Source organism: Peromyscus californicus, unplaced genomic scaffold, assembly GCF_007827085.1.
Source record: "Peromyscus californicus insignis strain IS unplaced genomic scaffold, ASM782708v3 Scaffold_16__1_contigs__length_79575227, whole genome shotgun sequence".
NCBI classification, from domain to species: Eukaryota; Metazoa; Chordata; class Mammalia; order Rodentia; family Cricetidae; genus Peromyscus; species Peromyscus californicus.
In genome coordinates this window covers 7,598,647-7,616,402 of record NW_026294458.1, presented here as the reverse complement: position 1 = coordinate 7,616,402, position 17,756 = coordinate 7,598,647, and the positions used below count along the sequence as shown (strand labels likewise).

Genomic DNA, 17,756 nt, shown 5'->3' with positions numbered 1-17,756 from the left:
TGGAGTACCAGCCAAGGACTTGGGAAACAGTGGGCAGGGAAGGGTGAACTGGGGGCCAGCCCGCCCTACTCTTCCCTACATGTGAACTCAGGACAGTAGTAGCCCCTTCATTCCCCAGGACATGTCAGTGTTTATTCGTCCATGTAGAGAATATGGCAGAGAACTAACCCACAGCTAGAAATGGACTTCAGAACTCCCCTCTCACGAATTTGCCTGGAGCGTTTTCAGACTTTTAAGATGCGTTATAGCAATATCCTGAGTGGTTTCAGCGAGGTTCTCATGCTGAGTCACTATGCAGAATGGCAGAGACACCACCGTGCCTGTCACAGTGACTGAGTTTCCTCATTTCAGGACAGCGATAGAATGCTGGGACTTAGCATTTCTCTTCCTGCAAAGGACAGGCAGCATAGTTGGATCAGGCTGAAGGAGGCAATTCTAGTGGCCCCTGGCAGAAGATCTAAGGGAGTCAGGGTCCAGTCTGCAGGTGGAATCCCGAAGGGAAAGTGATAGGAAGAACATGGAGGGGCTGGCTAGTGAGAAGTGAGCAGACTAGGGACTATACAACACCAAACAGGAGAAACAGCCCCACTCCAGTGCCCAGAGCAGAGCCCTGGGTGGTGCTGGGGAGGTGGCCTGCTGCTCTGCTAGAGGACACCACCCACTTGGCAGTTCACAACTGTCTGTAACGTGAATTCCAAGGAACACAGTGCCCTCTTCTGGCATGCACAGAGACACCAGGTACTCCAGTGATGCACAGATATATGTAGGCAGAACACCATAGACACACAATCTTTAAAATTAAAAAGCTGGGTGGCAGTGGCACACGCCTTTAATCCCAGCACTCGGGAGGCAGAGGCAAGCAGATCTCTGTGTGTTTGAAGCCAGCCTGGTCTACAGAGTGAGTTCCAGGACAGCCTGGTTTATAGGGTGAGTTCCAGGACAGCCAAGGCTACTCAGAGAAACCCTGTCTTGAAAAAATAAAAAAGAAAGTAAGCAGTAAGTAAAGTATGGATCTGAGCCTTCACGTACTAAGTTGAGAGGTGGTTCAGCCCGCTCCTCTGCTCTCCTCAGCCCCTATGTTCATGTGAGCTCCCTTGCACCAGCAAAAGCAACATTGTGTTTCCATCTGGGGTGACCCAGCCCAACAAACAGTTCCTTAGTCTTGAGTGACGTGTGAATCCCAGGGTTGGCCAGAGCCCACTTGATACTTTGTTCATTGAAGACCACCTGCAGGTAAAATTAAAATGGGAAGAAAGAAGGATAAGAAATCGGCAAGTTTACATCACGTCCAAGTAGGTAGTAAAGACCCTTGAGAGCCAAATGTGCAGCACACTCCTGGAATCCCAGTCACCAGTGGGCTCAGGCAGGACAACTCAGACCGGCAACAAGAGGCAACACCACCACCATCCCCTTTCCTGGGGTCACCATGTATTCAATGGCTTCCTCTCTACCATGCTCAGATGTTAACAGATCCATATGGCCAGAAATCTCTGTCCAGCTTTAGGGGGGCTGGAGTTTAGCTGTTCCTCTCCCTGCAGGGAATACTCAGAGCCTGTGCCTGTGGCAAGCTCCACCCACCTCATCCTTCCAGCAATCCTGGCCTCTGGGGACAATCTCTGGGACTTACCAATCACCACCTGGGGCCTCACTGAAAATCACCTTCACATCCAATTAGTCTGAGACCCTGGGGACCAACCTTTATTCATTCAGTTGGAAACCAGATGTGGTTCACATCTTTTAATCACAGCACTTGGGGATGCAAGCAGGAGGTCCAAGGCCAACCTGGACAACATGAAATTCTGAAAGAAAGAAAAGATTGATCACAAAGCCAGACTTGGTCCCCAGGGCTTACTATGACTGCCACAGATGGCTTTTGAAGTGGGAGAAGTCTCCTTAGGTTTGAATGAGAATGTAGTGGTTCGAATGAGAATGGTTCCCATAGGCTAATGTGTTTGAATAATTGGTCCCCAGTTGGTGGAACACTTTGGGAAGGATTAGGAGGTGTGGCTCTGTTGGAGGAGGTGTGTCACTGGGGGATGAGATTTGAGGTCTCAAAATACTTGGGGCCATTCCCAGCATTCCCAGTGACTCACTCTCTGTCTCCAGCTTGTGGACTAAGAATATGAGCTGGGGGAGGGGAGGGGGCTGGAGAGGTAGTTCAGTGGTTAAGATCACTGGCTGTTCTTTCAAAGGACCTGGGTTCAATTCTCAGCACCCACATGGCAGCTCACAACTGTCTGTAATTCCAAAATCTGACACCCTCACTGAGAGGACACCTGGGCAGTGCTTTAGATTTCTGCCATGATCACAAAAGACACAATCCCCAAAGAGCAGTATAGACATCCCTGAGGTCTAAAAGAAGTGAACATACATGCAGAGATACATGCAGGCAAAACATCAATGCACATAAAATAATTTTAAAAATTAAACAAAAAGAAGGTATGAGCTCTCGCTGTTCCTGCCACCGTGCCTTTGCTTGGCCATCATGGACTCTGATCCTCTGAAACTGTAAGCCCCAAATTAAACACTTGCTTTTATAAGCTGCCTTGGTCATGGTGTTTTAGCACAGCAACAGAAAAGTAACTAGACAGGTGTCCACAACCACAGGATGTTATAGTTCCTGTGTTTAAAATTCTAACCCCAACCAGGTGCAGCAGCTCAGGCCTTTAATCCCAGCGCTCCAGAGAGAGGTGGATCTCTGAATTCCAGGACAGCTATTTATCACAGCTATAGACTGAGACTCTGTCTCGAAAATACCAAAAAGTAAAAAAAAAGAAATCGTACCTGGCAGTACATCAGAATGCAACTCTCTTTAGAGATAGACCTTCAAAGAAATGATTGAGGTCAAATGAAGCCACGTGAGAGGGCCTGAGTCAGCCCGCTGGGTGTCCTGAGAAGAGATTAGAATACAGACATACAGAAGAATGCCGGTGTGAACAGAGATGGAAGACAGGCCCCTGGTGGAAACCGTCCCTGCCGATGCTGTCATCCTGGACTCCCAGCCTGCAGAGCTACAAGATGCCAGCCTGTGGTGATCCACTATGGCAGAGGGGAAGCCGGTGCTCCGAGATCAGTCAGCATGATGGCTTTCCCGGGGGACATCGTCCTGTACGTGGATGCTCATATCTCCAAGGAAGACGCTTCGCTGCCAGTTTACAGCACACTGGTCTGTGTTTCTTATGGAGGTGAAGAGGCCTAACAGATCTCACTAAATCAGCCCTGAGCAAGTGAATGAACACGAACCATATTTTCCCAGCTTGGTGGATGAAGTTCGCTTCTGGTAGCTCCAGGGATGTCCAGTGATGGTGACAGGCTGCAGCTGTCACCTCCGTTGCAGCCATATAGCTTCTGACTTGTTCACTGAGAGGATGCCTGGGCAGTGCTTTAGATTTCTGCCATGATCCCAAAAGACAAAAGTCCCCCAAAAGTCCCCATAGAGCAGTATAAACGTCCCTAAAGGTCTGAAATCTCCCAGGTCAGAATCATAAAATACAGTACTGGAGCCAGGCAGTGGTGGCGCACACCTTTAATCCCAGCACTTGAGAGGCAGAGCCAGGCAGATATCTGTGAGTTCAGGGCCAGCCTGGTCTACAAAGCGAGATCCAGGACAGGCACCAAAACTACACAGAGAAACCCTGTCTTGAAAAACAAAAAAACAAAAACAAAATACTGGAAAAGATGCTTGAAATTCTTGGGGTTTGATGTATAGATAGCTCAGTGGTGGAGAGTTGTCTTCAGTCCTCAACACTGCAAAAATAAAACGCAACCAAGCAATTATTGGAGCTAAGGGTTGAACTTGGGCCCTGACTTCAACCTAGCAAAATGCCTCCTGAAGGACTAGGTCAAAAGTGAAGCAAATAAATGCCTATTACTCTGGCTGGTAATTATGTGTATCTCAAGACCTATAACTGATCACATGAAATACTCTTACAGACAACCTAACAGCTTTGACAAGATTGACCAATAACCACAGTAAGTCAGTGTACCCTGTCCACTCACCCAAAGAGCCATGAGCTGGAGAAACTTGCATTTTTTTATAAATGGAAATGCAGTAAAAGCATGCCCTTCCATTAACTGGGGAAATGTCAGTGTTTCACTCCCATGCACAAAGCTGAAAATGATGCATTCTAATTAAAAACGTTCTTCTTGAGCATGTGGTGTGCATGCATGTATGTGGGTGCATGTCTGTGTTGAGGTATGCATGTGCATGTGTTTGTGCACATGCATGTGGAGGCCGGAGGTTCATGTTGCAAGTCTTCAGACACTCTACCTTATGCATCGAGACAAAGCCTCTCAGTTGAATCCAGAGCTTGCCAATGTGGGTAGCCTAGCTAGTCAGCTTGCTCCACGGCTGGAGCTAAAGACACCCAACATTCACATGGGTGCTAGGAACTTGAGCTCAGAGCACAGATGAACCTTCGTGGGTACTGCAGTCCCTCCAAGTGTTAGCTGAGGAAGTTGTCTCTCCTCTCATCTGGGACTTGATGTGGGTGCTCATCTCTCTAGCACATCCCTGAATTACAAAGTCCCCACAAACCATCGGCAGTTCAACCTGCGATAAAAATAACCCAGCAGTTAGTGTTCTTCAGTAATTAGGCAAACACACTTCTTGCTTAAAAATAGGCAGTTGAGGGGCTGGAGAGATGGCTCAGAGGTTAAGAACACTGGCTGTTCTTCCAGAGGTCCTGAATTCAATTCCCAGCAACCACATGATCTATAATGAGATCTGAGATCTGATGCCCTCTCCTGGCCTGCAGGCATACATGGAGGCAGAATGTTGTATACATAATAAATAAATAAATCTTAAAAAAAAAAAAAACAGGCAGTTGATACTGGAGAGATGACTCAGCAGTTAAGGTTTGATTCCCAGCACCCACATGGCAGCTCACAGCCACCTGTAACTCTAGTTTCAGGGAATCCAGTTCCTTTTCTGGCCTCCATGGACTGCCTGTGGGTAATGCATAGACATACATGCAGGCAAAACACTCATACACAAGAATAATAAAAGGAAAAAGGTTCAAGGAAAAAGACTTTTTTTCTTTTGGTTTTTCGAGATAGGGTTTCTCTTTGTAGACCATGCTGGCCTTGAACTCGAGAGCAACCTGTTTCTGCCTTCTGAGTGCTAGATTAAAGGAGTGTGCCACTACAACCTGGATATATAATTTTGAAAATCTTTTGTTGTTGTTACTGTTAGTTTTTCGACTGCGTTGTGTGCTTACCCTGCAAGGAAATGCCACGAAACACGACAGAATCCGCTAACAAGAGTTTTATTAAAGGGACAGAGAGTGAACAGGCCTGCAGGAAGCACGTGTGTGGAGAGGAAGAAGGAACCGGGAACATGGCGCCTGGATTTTAAAGGCTGGGCGTGGACAGATCAGCGTCACTACTACGCGCAAGCGCGTAGATCACATGGCCACGTTGCGCGCTTACGTGGCTAGTGGGACGTCATGGATCTTGGTCCCGCGAGATGCCCTGACCCGGAAATGGCTATCTGGACCTGGACCTAGCCAGGCGGAAGTATCCGCCAGGCATAGGCAGACACGCCTGACCGTGGGGGCTTGTTGTAAACCTTTCATTCCTGACTCTTTTTTTAAAAAAGAAAAAATTGTGGTTGGCTGGGTATGGGGGCGACGTTTCTCTCAAAGACTGCTTCCAGCTGAATAGTGGGCGTTGGTTGGCTCTTGGGGAGCAGGGGGATGAGAGGGTATCTTGTGAAGTCCTGGGATGGTGGTGGGCAGGTCCTGGAATGAAGTTCTGCCGTCCCCTCGTTCTGCGGCTGTCCATCCGTGCTGTGGCTGGGAACCTTCTGTTTGACAAGATACTGTTGACATAGAAAAGGCTTAGAGAGAAAGAATCATTATTTTATTTTGGAGTTGGCATTTGTCTGAGGTAGATCTGGCCTGTCCAGATAGAGACATGTGATATTTACCTGAGGTAGATCTGGACTTAGTACTTTGTTTGATCTCTATCTGAGACAAGCCTTATTAGAGGTAGTTTATTTAAGGCACCTGTTTCCCTTATTAGGTTAGCATTTAGGAAATGCAGGTGATCAGGTGCTGAGTATTGAACAATGATAGATTATTGCATTACGTTATTCCTTACCGCCTGGATATTTTTGATGGTCCTTTTTGCCTCCGGCTCTGTGTGGCCCTGGTTGGGAAATGAAGGGGTGATACCTTATTCCTCTGGAATTGGTGACAAGGCAGTGGATCCTGGTGTCCTCTGGAGCTTGAGAGTGAGAGGCCCTGTTTGTTTCACTGTATATGAAGAGAGATTTTTCTGGGATGGAGGTGAGATAAAAGGTTTTAGATGAGACAGGTGGACCCAGTGAGGAAAGCCTTCGAGTTTAGCAGCTGTAGGAGTCACAAGAATTACCTTGAAGGGTCCCTGCCACTTAGGGGAAAGGGGTGAAGGGCGCTGGCCTGGAGGGAAAAGAAGGACCTGATCCCCAATCTGTATTGGAGGTGGACAATTATTGTCACATGGCTGAGGTAATGAACAGTCTGCGTAGCTCCATAGAATAGACCTTAGGTGACATAAAAGAGGAGTTAACAGGCTATCTGGAATAGTTGGAGGTTTGGATAAAAGACCTGGTGTTAGAACTGGCCTTCCATACATTAGTTCAAACGGAGAAATTGAAAGAGGCTTTTTAGGAAGAGCCCTGAGCCTGAGGAGAGCTAAAGGCAATAATCTTACCCAGTCGAGATGAAGTTCCTGTGACATCTTAGTAAGAATAGTTTTTAAAGACCGGTTGGTACGCTCCACCTTACCTGAGGATTGAGGACGGTATGGGATATGGAAATTCCAGGGAATATTTAACGCCTTAGCTAGTGTCTGAGAAATCTGAGAAGTAAATTCTGGGCCATTGTCAGACTGGAGAGAAGCAGGGACTCCAAACCGAGGAATAATTTCTCGGAGAAGGAGGTCTGCAACTGTCTGAGCCCGCTTATTAGAAACCGGATATGCCTCCACCCAATTTGAAAATGAGTCCACCATCACGAGGAGATACTTAACTTTCCTGACGGTGGGCATATGGGTAAAATCGAGCTGCCAGTCACTCCCCGGAAGGGAACCTCTAGCCTGGTGGGTGGGAAAAGGCTGACTCCTGTACTTGGTATTGGGATCTGTTTTTTGGCAGATCTCACAAGAAGCAGTAATAGTTCTTAAGAACTGTAAATCCTCAGAGGTGGGCTGCAGGTGAGCTTTTACGAATTGAGACAGAGCAAGATTATTAGGATGAAAGAGCTGGTGTAGATAGGACAGAATTTGTCTAGTGTCTGGAGTTCCCTGTGAGGGTGTAGGCTGTACTGTATGGATTCCCTGTGGTGGGTGAGGTGAGACTTGGCCCTGGAGGGCCGCTGTCCTGGCTGCCTGGTCAGCCCGGTTGTTTCCCCTAGAGATGATGGAGCTATCCGTCTGATGAGACCGGCAGTGGACAATTCCTATAGCTCTGGGGAGGTGGGAAGCCTCCAGCATGGCCATTATTTGGCCTGAGTTAGATATGGATCCCCCTTTTGTTGTGAGAAGGCCACGCTCCCTCCAAATAGCAGCATGGGACAGGAGAATATGAAAAGCATATTTGGAGTCTGTGTAAACATTTAAAGATTGTCCCTGTGCCAATTGGAAGGCACGAGTGAGAGCTATCAGCTCAGCCTGTTGGTTGGTGGTGTGTGTGGGTAATGCCTGTGCCTCTACTATCTCAGTATCTGACACTATGGCATAACCCGCTTTACGGGTCCCTTCATATAAGAAGGAGCTGCCATCTGTGTACCAAGTATAAGTAGCCTGAGGCAATGTGCCCTCCTGTATGTGTGAAGGGTGAGGTAGCAGTTCTTCTAAAGTTTCAGTGCAGGAATGAGAAGGAGAATAGTCAGCGTTAGGTTGAGGAAGGAGGCTTGAAATATTGAGAGGTGGACAGGTCCGGAAAGTAAGCGTCGCATCCTCTAGTAATGCCACCTGGAGAGAAAGAACTCGGGAAGGAGGTAAAGTTTGTAAGCCTTTATAAGTTAGAAGATGGGACAGATTATGGTGAGAGAAAACAGTAATAGATGACCCAAAACTTAACTTCTTTGATTCCCGAATAAGGAGCTCTGCAGCTGCTAAGGCACGGATGCAAGGTGCCCAGCCCTGACTGGTAAGGTCTAGCTTCTTTGACAGATAGGCTACAGGTGCAAAGGAGGGTCCCAGCTGATGTCCTAGAGTTCCCAGGGCAAATCCCTCTTTCTCTGCTACATAGAGGGAAAAGGGACGGGTTAAGTCTGGGAGATGGAGCGCTGGAGCCTGAAGAAGAGCCTGCTGGAGCCTTTGGAAAGGTTTAGTGACAGGATGAAGGAGGGGCTCGTGCGGTGAGCCCTGAGCTGCCTCATATAAGGGGCGAGCAAGGAGAGAAAAAGATGGAACCCAGGACCGTACAAAACCCGCTATTCCTAGGAAAGACAGAATCTCCTGTTTAGTAGAAGGGACTGTGAGGGACTGGATTAGACGCTTTCTGTCTACAGTAATAGCCTTGTGAGTTGGAGTAATGGATAGGCCTAAATAGGTGACCTGGGGAGTTGACAGCTGAACTTTAGAAGGAGATACCCTGTAACCCCGGCTGGATAAGAAATTTAGGAGAGCAGAGGTGTTAGTTTGGCTAACCTGTAAGGATGGGCTACAGAGTAAAATATCATCTACATACTGTATTAGTTTAGAGCCAGGGAGAGACAGAGAAAGCAGGTCAGAGGCCAGAGCCTGACCAAACAGGTGTGGACTGTCTCTGAATCCCTGTGGCAGAACAGTCCAGGTCAGCTGTGTGGACCGGTGGGTGTCAGGGTCAGTCCAGGTAAAAGCAAAGATATTTTGAGACTGAGGACTGAGAGGGATAGAAAAGAAGGCGTCTTTGAGATCTAGAACTGAGAAGTGAGAGGTTCCTGAAGGGATAGTGGACAGGAGAGTATACGGGTTAGGCACTACAGGATGGAGAGGGACCACTGCAGAGTTAATGAGCCGGAGGTCTTGAACCAGGCGGTAGGTTCCATTAGACTTTTTAACTGCAAGAATGGGAGTGTTAAAAGGTGAAGAGGTTAGGCGAAGCAGCTTTTTCCTGAGAAGGTCAGAAATGATAGGCTTAAGTCCTCTCAGGCTCTGGAGTGAGAGAGGATACTGAGCTTGGGTGATATACCTTGCAGGATCTTGTAGCTGGATAATAACAGGCTGATGGTGTCTAGCAATAGAAGGGTTTTGGGTATCCCAGACTTTGGGGTCTACCTGAGAAGCTGGTAGGGGAAAAGAATTGTTAGAGTCAGAAGAGTGAATGGCTAGAAGTAAAAGTAAAGGAGCTGCTGGCGCGTCTGGGATGGAGCGAATGTGTGGAGCGAAAGAAATGGACGCTCCTACCTTAGCTAGAAGATCCCTCCCCATTAAAGGTACAGGGCAGCTTGGCACCACTAAGAACGTGTGTGTGAGAGGGATGCCTCTGAAAATGCAATTGAGTGGTGGTGTCTGATGAGGTAGATAAGGCTGTCCCCCAACCCCGACAATAGGGAGACGAGCAGGAGAGGTGGGCCCCCAAAACTCTCTCAGGACAGAGTAGGTAGCTCCGGTGTCCAAAAGGAACGAGATGGGGCGCCCATTGACCTTTATAGTTACCCTAGGTTCCCTGTGTGAGATGGGAGTGGCCGGGGCGGAAACCGGGCAGCGTCAGTCCTCGCTGTAAGCCAAGCCTACAAAGTCAGCTGAAGGGTGATCTTCATCTGACGTTCCTACGTCACTTGGGACGTTAGGACAGTCAGCTGACCAGTGACCCTTTTGGTAACAGTTTGGACAAGGCTTTGTTGGTGCCCTTCGTGGGCCGGCGGTGCAAGCCCGGGCCCAATGGCCTTCTCTCCCACACTTGAAACAGGGACCAGACGGCTTTCGGGGAGCCGGTCGGACAGTGCTTGCCAGCATCTGGCAGCTCCTTTTATGGGCTTTTTCATCTCTCCCATGGTACACCTTAAATGCTATCGCCAGCATATCTGCCTGTGGAGTTAGAGGGCCATTCTCCAAACGTTTAAGTTTATCCCTGATGTCAGGGAAGCTCTGTGAGACAAAGTGGGTCATTAGCAGCTGCCTGCCCTCAGGGCTCTCTGGGTCTAAGCTAGTGAACTGAAGTAGAGCCTTGGTGAGCCGCTCTAGAAAATGAGACGGATTTTCGTCTTTATCTTGAATAACCATTTTTAGTTTCTCATAGTTTACTGGTTTTAGGGCAGCCTTACGGAGACCTGTCAGGAGACAGGTAATAAACCTATCTCTGGCTAGACAGCCACCCTGGGTGTTATAATCCCAGTGTGGCTCTCGGTCAGGAACCGCCTCAGCTCCTGGCGGGTGTGAGAGGTTAGTTTGATGAATTTCGTCTGCATGAATCCTAGCCTGCTCCCAAACCCGCCTGCGCTCCTCAGGAAGTAAGTTATTAGAAAGTATCATGAATATATCATGAAAGGTGAGACTATAAGATTGAGTTATATATTGAAACTGTTTAATAAAGGCAGCAGAATTAGAAGTATAAGAACCCAGCTTACTTTCTATCTGAGAGAGTTCTGCTAGAGAGAATGGAACATGAACTTTAATCAGTCCATCCACACCAGCCACCTCTCGCAAAGGGAGAACAGTGGAAGGTTTTGGATGGCTGGTATCCGGCAGTTTAGCAGCCCGAGAGCGGGTGGTAGGAGGAGTGAAGTTTGGAGCTAGGGCAGGGCCTTTGGAACCGGCCGCTGCCGAGGAAGGAGCAGCTTTAGAAGAAGAAGAATCCGGAAGGGGAGCGGAAGGAACAGTTGTTCTAGGAGTTGGAGCTGGAGGTCGAATAGGTGGAGGTTCGTTAGCAGGATCTAGAGTCAGAGATTCCGGAGTCAGAGAATCCTCCGGTTCAGGCATAGCCAGGAGCACATGAGCAGGAGAGAAGGAATCCAGAAGAGACGGTTTAGCACTGAGAAAGAAAAATGCTATAACGTAGGGCAACTCTTGCCATCTGCCTGAGCACTGACAGTAATTAGATAACTCCCGTAAAATATCGGGATCTAAGGAGCCGCTCGGCGGCCATTTTTGTTGTTTTCTAAAGAATACTTTGGCCATTTTTTAGAACATAGACGAGTTAGCTTAGGAATCTTTATGTAAGGCATTAAACTGAGAGGTTTTAAAGCTTCAACAAGACAGCCTAACGGAGAGGAAGGACTAACAGGGTTGGAAGCCTTGTTTCCCATGTCTGCAGCGGAGAGGCAGAAAAAAATAAAAAAGAAAAAAAACAAACGTGATCCGGAGCCAAGGCCCCAGGCGTCCCCAAGGCCAAGGACGGATACCGGGCACAAGCTGTTCCTTAGCTCGTCAGCCACAGAAACAGGGGCCCTCGCCACGTGAGGAAAGGATTCCCCGGGAACCCGGACAGCGTCTGCCGCTTCGTCAAGCCGGATGAACGTGTCGGCCCCACGTGGCCCCCAGGACGCACCCAACGGCGGTGATCCCAACGCGAGAAATATCTCAGGCTGCAGACGTGGGAGAGGGCTAGAAATCTGAGGCCTGCGATAGGGGCCGACCGTAGCCAGTGAAGACCGTGGTCGGGGGTTCCCCCGGTCTCAAGAATACTGGTGAGGCGCCGGACGATCAACGGTCGTTCTCACAGATTCAGGAAACCGTTTACGCTGGCCGAAAATGGGGGGACTCACCAATCGGAGAAAGCGGTGTTGCATGGAATTTCTGCGGTCAGGCAAAATGGAGAGCGGTCTGTCGCGTACGGAGCAGAGTGTTGCAGTCCCCGGTTACGGGTTTCCAGGCGCCAGGCGCCGGGCACCCGGAAGCGCCCCGCTCGGTTTCGGCACCAAAAATGTTAGTTTTTCGACTGCGTTGTGTGCTTACCCTGCAAGGAAATGCCACGAAACACGACAGAATCCGCTAACAAGAGTTTTATTAAAGGGACAGAGAGTGAGCAGGCCTGCGGGAAGCACGTGTGTGGAGAGGAAGAAGGAACCGGGAACATGGCGCCTGGATTTTAAAGGCTGGGCGTGGACAGATCAGCGTCACTACTACGCGCAAGCGCGTAGATCACATGGCCACGTTGCGCGCTTACGTGGCTAGTGGGACGTCATGGATCTTGGTCCCGTGAGATGCCCTGACCCGGAAATGGCTATCTGGACCTGGACCTAGCCAGGCGGAAGTATCCGCCAGGCATAGGCAGACACGCCTGACCGTGGGGGCTTGTTGTAAACCTTTCAGTTACTTTATTTCTTTTTATTTTATGTGCATTTGTCTTTTGCCTGCATGTATGTCTATGTGAGGGTGTTGGAACCCCTGGAACTGGAATTACAGACAGTTTTGAGCTGCCATGTGGGTGCTGGGAATTGAACCAGGGTCCTCTGGAGGAGCAGCCAGTGCTCTTAAACACTGAGACATCTCTCTAGTCCCAAGAAAAAAATATTTTTAAAAAATAAGTAGGGGCTGGAGAGATGGCTAGGGGCTGGAGAGATGGCTCAGCGGTTAAGAGCACTGAATGCTCTTCCAGAGGTCTTGAGTTCAATTCCCAGCAACCACATGGTGGCTCACAACCATCTGTAATGAGATCTGGCACCCTCTTCTGGCCTGCAGGCAGAACACTGTATACATAATAAATCTTTTTAAAAAAAAAAGTAGTTGGACATCTTCAGACAGAAGGTTCTGCTTAGTCAGCTTTTCTGCTTTTCTTTTCCTTTTTTTTAAATTTGTTTCACATTGCCTTTATTCAAATTATGTAAGAATCAGTTCCTGGGGCCAGCAGTCCCTGCCTGGCTCTGGGCACAGAGCTTACTAAGAGCACAGACTCCCAGTAGGAGCTATTAGGTAGAAGTTTCTGTCCCATCTGCCAACTTTATTAGCATGGCACATTCATATCCTGCTCCCTCTGCGTCTGGCTGGCAACTCCAGACTCCGCCCCTTTTCATCCCTGCATTCTCCTAGTCTGGCTCTCCTGCCTAACCTTATCCTGTTCAGCTATTGGCCAGTCAGCTTCTTTATTAAACCAATCACAGTGGCATATATTCACATAGTGTAAAGGAATATTCCACAGGATTTCCCTCTTTTTGTCTAAATAAAAAAGGAAGGTTTTAACTATAACATAGTAAAATTATATACAACTAAAACAGTTATCAAGTAAGTATTACAGTTACAATATCCAGTCCATTTGTATTTGGCAAAATTAGAGAAAACTCTCCATTTTCTATCCTATCTTGGTGAGTCTAAAGTTTTATATCTAATTTACCTTTTATCATAATTAAGGAAAACTATAATTATAACTATCTAGTCTTCAACACCATCAAAGACCCCAGAAGGGTGAAATGTTACCTAATGACAGGGACATCAGGCCACCTCGGTTCCTCTGTTCCTCTGTAGCTAGAGTTTTCCTGCCTGGCCCACAGTCAGGACAAATCTCTCTCACCTGCCAGTCCCACAGCCGCTCAAACCCGACCAAGTAAACACAGAGACTTATATTGGTTACAAACTGTATGACCATGGCAGGCTTCTTGCTAACTGTTCTTACAGCTTAAATTAATCCATTTCTATAAATCTATACCTTGCCACGTGGCTCGTGGCTTACCGGCATCTTCACATGCTGTTTCTCATCGTGGCGGCTGGCAGTGTCTCTCTGACTCAGCCTTCCACTTCCCAGCTTTATTCTCCTCCTTGTCCCGCCTATACTTCCTGCCTGGTCACGGGCCAATCAGTGATTTATTTACCAACCAATCAGAGCAACACATTTGCCATACAGAACATCCCACAGCAGTTCCTCTGCAATGTTAGGACATCCAACTCTGGCCTACAGGCCTAGCATATCTGACAGACTTTCCTGTGAAGCAGGGAATTTTGAAGGACTTTCCTACCCTGTCTTGGCAAAGTTCTGCAGTCTCCTTTCTTACATCCTGCTGGTCCAGTTTGGACAGTGACTGTCAGCAATTGAGGCAAGGGCAGTTTTTTTGCCCACAATGCTAGCTTTTGCCATTAAGAAAGCAAACTCCATATGGAGTTTCTTCGATGTCCATCATGTTCTCTGGAGTACATTGGTGCTGCCAGGAGCAGACATGTCTTACTGTCCAGAAAAGTCTAAGTTATCAAAACATTTTAAATGTCATATTCTGTAGGTCTTTGAAGTGTTTAAAGATTGCCTATCTATCTGAAATGTATCTCTGTATATCTAGAAAACCTAACTAACAAGACTATAAGTCTAATTGTTATGGTGACTGTTAGCCTTTTATTATCCTAAATAGCTTTTAAGGACTAAAACTTCACATTGTATAGGTACGAGCTGTATCGGTAATACCTTAAGCAAAAATAGAAACAGATGTATAAGGACAATAACCTCAAATTTATAACAATATACAAAAATATCTCAAACAGCTGGGTGGTGGCGGCTGCGGCGGCTGCGGCGGCGGCGGCGGCGGCAGCGGCAGCAGCAGCAGCAGCAGCAGCAGCAGCGCACGCCTTTAATCCTAGCACTTGGGAGGCAGAGCCAGGCAGATCTCTGTGAGTTCAAGGCCAGCATGGTCTACAGAGTGAGATCCAGGACAGGCACCAAAACTACACAGGGAAACCCTGTCTCGAAAAACAAAACAAAACAAAATAAAAAATAAATAAATAAATAAAATATCTTAAACAGAAATAGAAACATATACACAGTGTAACAAGAATGCCCTCAACATACAAAAATCTATACCAATGTAAATTATTTAAGAGTAGTAGTTGCTGTTTTAGTTTGAAATTGATTCAATAATCTACCTTTTTATCTTATCATTTTTATATCATATCCTCCTTTTTTTCCTTTAGAAAGAGATCTTTGAATTTAACTCTTGTTTAGCTTTTTTTTTTTTTTTACTATCACTAATAACAACTTGTAACCAATCCCCCTTAAATGATAATAAACATCCATAACCCATTTTTTGAGAATGTGGGCATAGTTCTCTAGACTACTTCCTGTTGGTTGGGGTTACTGGTAATCTTTGAGGGAATTTGGGAAAATTTAGGGTAATTGTTAAGTCTTGGCTGTAGTATTCTGTGAGGCTGGATCACTCAGTCAGCAGTCTGGAAGCTGCTCTGGATACTAGATCACCTGGACCATCCGTGTCTGGTCCCCCTGCTCTGAAAATACATAAACTTCTAAAGGTAACATATTTATCTGCATTAACACAAGTATAGACTTTACATCGTATATAAATCAGCCAAGGATGATTTTTTGTTATGTGTTTGAGCAGGTAAAATATACATTATATATCTTGTAGTTCTTCTAGGTTTCTTTATGTCTGTAGTCAGGATTTGAGGGGGGTCTTCCTTGATCAAAACTGATTTGTTTGTTTGTTTTTTTCTCTGTGTAGCTTTGGAGCCTGTCCTGGAACTCCCTCTGTAGCCCAGGCTGACCTCAGACTCACAGAGATCCTCTTGCCTCTGCCTCCCGAGTGCTGGGATTAAAGGTGTGTGCTACCACTGCCTGGCAAGACTTTATTATTTTAAAACTGTTTATTTTTTATGATGTCTATACCTTCTCTTTTCTCTCCCAAGCCTATGTATATTTTTAAACAAACTATAGGCCACTTAGAGACTTTTTTTTTTCTAAATCTGGCCTTCACTGAGCATCTATAACCTTTTCTGTCTGCATGAGCAAAATTTAAACTGCTGTGTAACTTAGATCATGGTGTGCTGGTGGCTGGTTCCTCCCCCTCGGTTCCCAGAGGTATGTTTACCGCCAGCTCTGGGAGCCATGTTTACTGCCCCAACTCTGGGAAGTTTGGGGTCCACATGGCCACTGAGTATCGTACCACCCATTGCTCATAAACCCTATTTAAATGTTTGGTAGCAGGGCCTCTGAAAAGAGCCTCCCTTGGTTTTTGCTGCTAGCACTGAGCCAGGAAGCTTCTCTTAAAGGAACCACACCTCTGATCTCCGCCAGCAAACAGAGTCCATTGGAGAAAGGGCAGTTACCAAGAAGCTGTGTTTGACTCCGTTTTTGTGTGTTTAGAATTCTTTCCCAAGATCTCTCAGGTTTTATGTGGATGTAGTTGTGCCACGTTGGAACACCACTTGTGAACTGAAGTTTCTGTCCCATCCATCAGCTCCCGAATAACTGACAGGGAAACTTAATATTACTTATAAATGCTCTGCCAATAGCTCAGGCTTGTTACTAACTGGCATTTACACTTTAAGTTAACCCATAGGCCTTATGATGGTACCTTTATTAGCATGGCACATGTGGTGGTACCTTTATTAGCATGGCACATTCACATCCTGCTCCCTCTGCGTCTGGCTGGCAGCTCCAGACTCCGCCCCTTTTCATCCCTGCATTCTCTAGTCTGGCTCTCCTGCCTAACCTTATCCTGTTCAGCTATTGGCCAGTCAGCTTCTTTATTAAACCAATCACAGTGGCATATATTCACACAGTGTAAAGGAATATTCCACAGCAGGAGCTTCCTGGCTCCACTGTCCCCAATTCATTGTCAGGGGCAGGACCAGGTGGAAGCTGACCCTACCTCTGGAAGAATGGGGGCTCCCAGCCAGTCCCCGTGTCATCACTGAAGCTTGTGCCTCGGGAGCTATGGTTTTTTTCCTCTTAGCCACTGTGTGGCCTTGGGAATGCTGGCATTGCTGCCAAGGTGGGAGACAACTCTTCCCAGAAGGGGCAGAACAGAGATGGGAGACACGGGCTCGTTGGAACTTGCCTGTTGAAGGTGCAGAGAATTGCTCTGTGGGTGTCTGTGTCTTATTTAGGGTTCTATTGCTGTGAAGAGACACCATGGCAAAAAGAAAGCACTCAACCGGGCTGGCTTACATTTCAGAGGTTTAGTCCATCATCATCCTGGTGGGAAGCGTGGCGGCATGCAGGCAGAGATGGTGTACTATTGGAGAATTCTACATCTCAATCTGTAGGCAGCAGGAAGAGAGAGCCACTGGGCATGACTTCAGCATCTGAAACTTCAAAGCCCACCCCCAGTGACACACTTCCTCCAATAGTGCCCTTCTGTGAGCCTGTGGGGGCCATTTTCCTTCAAACCGCCACAGTCTGTCTCAAGGACAGTGACTACCTCTCCCTACCCTAAGTGACTGTGCCGTGAGTGAGAATTAGGGGCAGTGGACTAGAGCAGTCTGGAGTGGTGAGACTTCCATTGGAGACCCAGAGGTCTCAAGGGCCATTTCCACTCTCCTTCCAAAAACAAGGTGTAGCTGCTGATGTCCAGTGTGTCCTCAAGCTCCTTTTGATGGAAGCGCACATTTCCAGGTCTGCTTGAGTGTCTGCGGTGGGCGGGGCAGATAGGTGGAAGGAAGAAAATGACCTGTCCTCTGACTTGGCCTCTGTGTGTACCTGGTAATCTATAAGGAATCCTTACAGACCTGACCCTTTTGGAGTATGGCATGGAATAAGACTATCCCACAAGACCTGGTAGATCTGTCTCCTCAAGCTGAGCCATGAAAACCTGTCAGTGGCTATCAGGCAGAGGCCAGAGGTACAGCTGCAAGCCTCCACGCTGCCTCTATAGCAGCCTGAGAGATGTCCACTCAGGTACTGTAGTAAAGTGTGGTTGTGATTTTTTTTTTTTAAATGGAGGTCTCATTGTATAACCCTGGCTGGCCTAGAACTCATAGAGATCTGCCTCTGCCTGTCTAGTGCTGGGACTAAAGTTGTGTACCATCATGGCCAGCTTGACTTCACAGAAAAAAAATCTCAGGGTGAGTCAACATGAAGCAGAGTTAGAGTTTATTGAGAAGAGATTTTTAACATAGATTTGGGCACAGAG

General features: G+C 47.3%; 1 protein-coding gene across 7 annotated transcripts in view; it reads left to right on the top strand.

Annotated features, from left to right (window-relative positions):
• Tango2 (transport and golgi organization 2 homolog) overlaps positions 1 to 17,756 on the top strand; it is a 58,011-nt gene that overhangs the window by 24,570 nt on the left and 15,685 nt on the right. The window contains exon 2 of one of the 7 annotated variants that reach the window (XM_052740260.1): positions 3,934 to 3,972. The exons of the other annotated variants lie outside the window; for them this stretch is intronic. The gene's annotated coding sequence lies outside the window, so the exon portion shown is untranslated. The remainder of the gene's footprint in view (positions 1 to 3,933; positions 3,973 to 17,756) is intronic. 7 annotated transcript variants of the gene reach the window in all.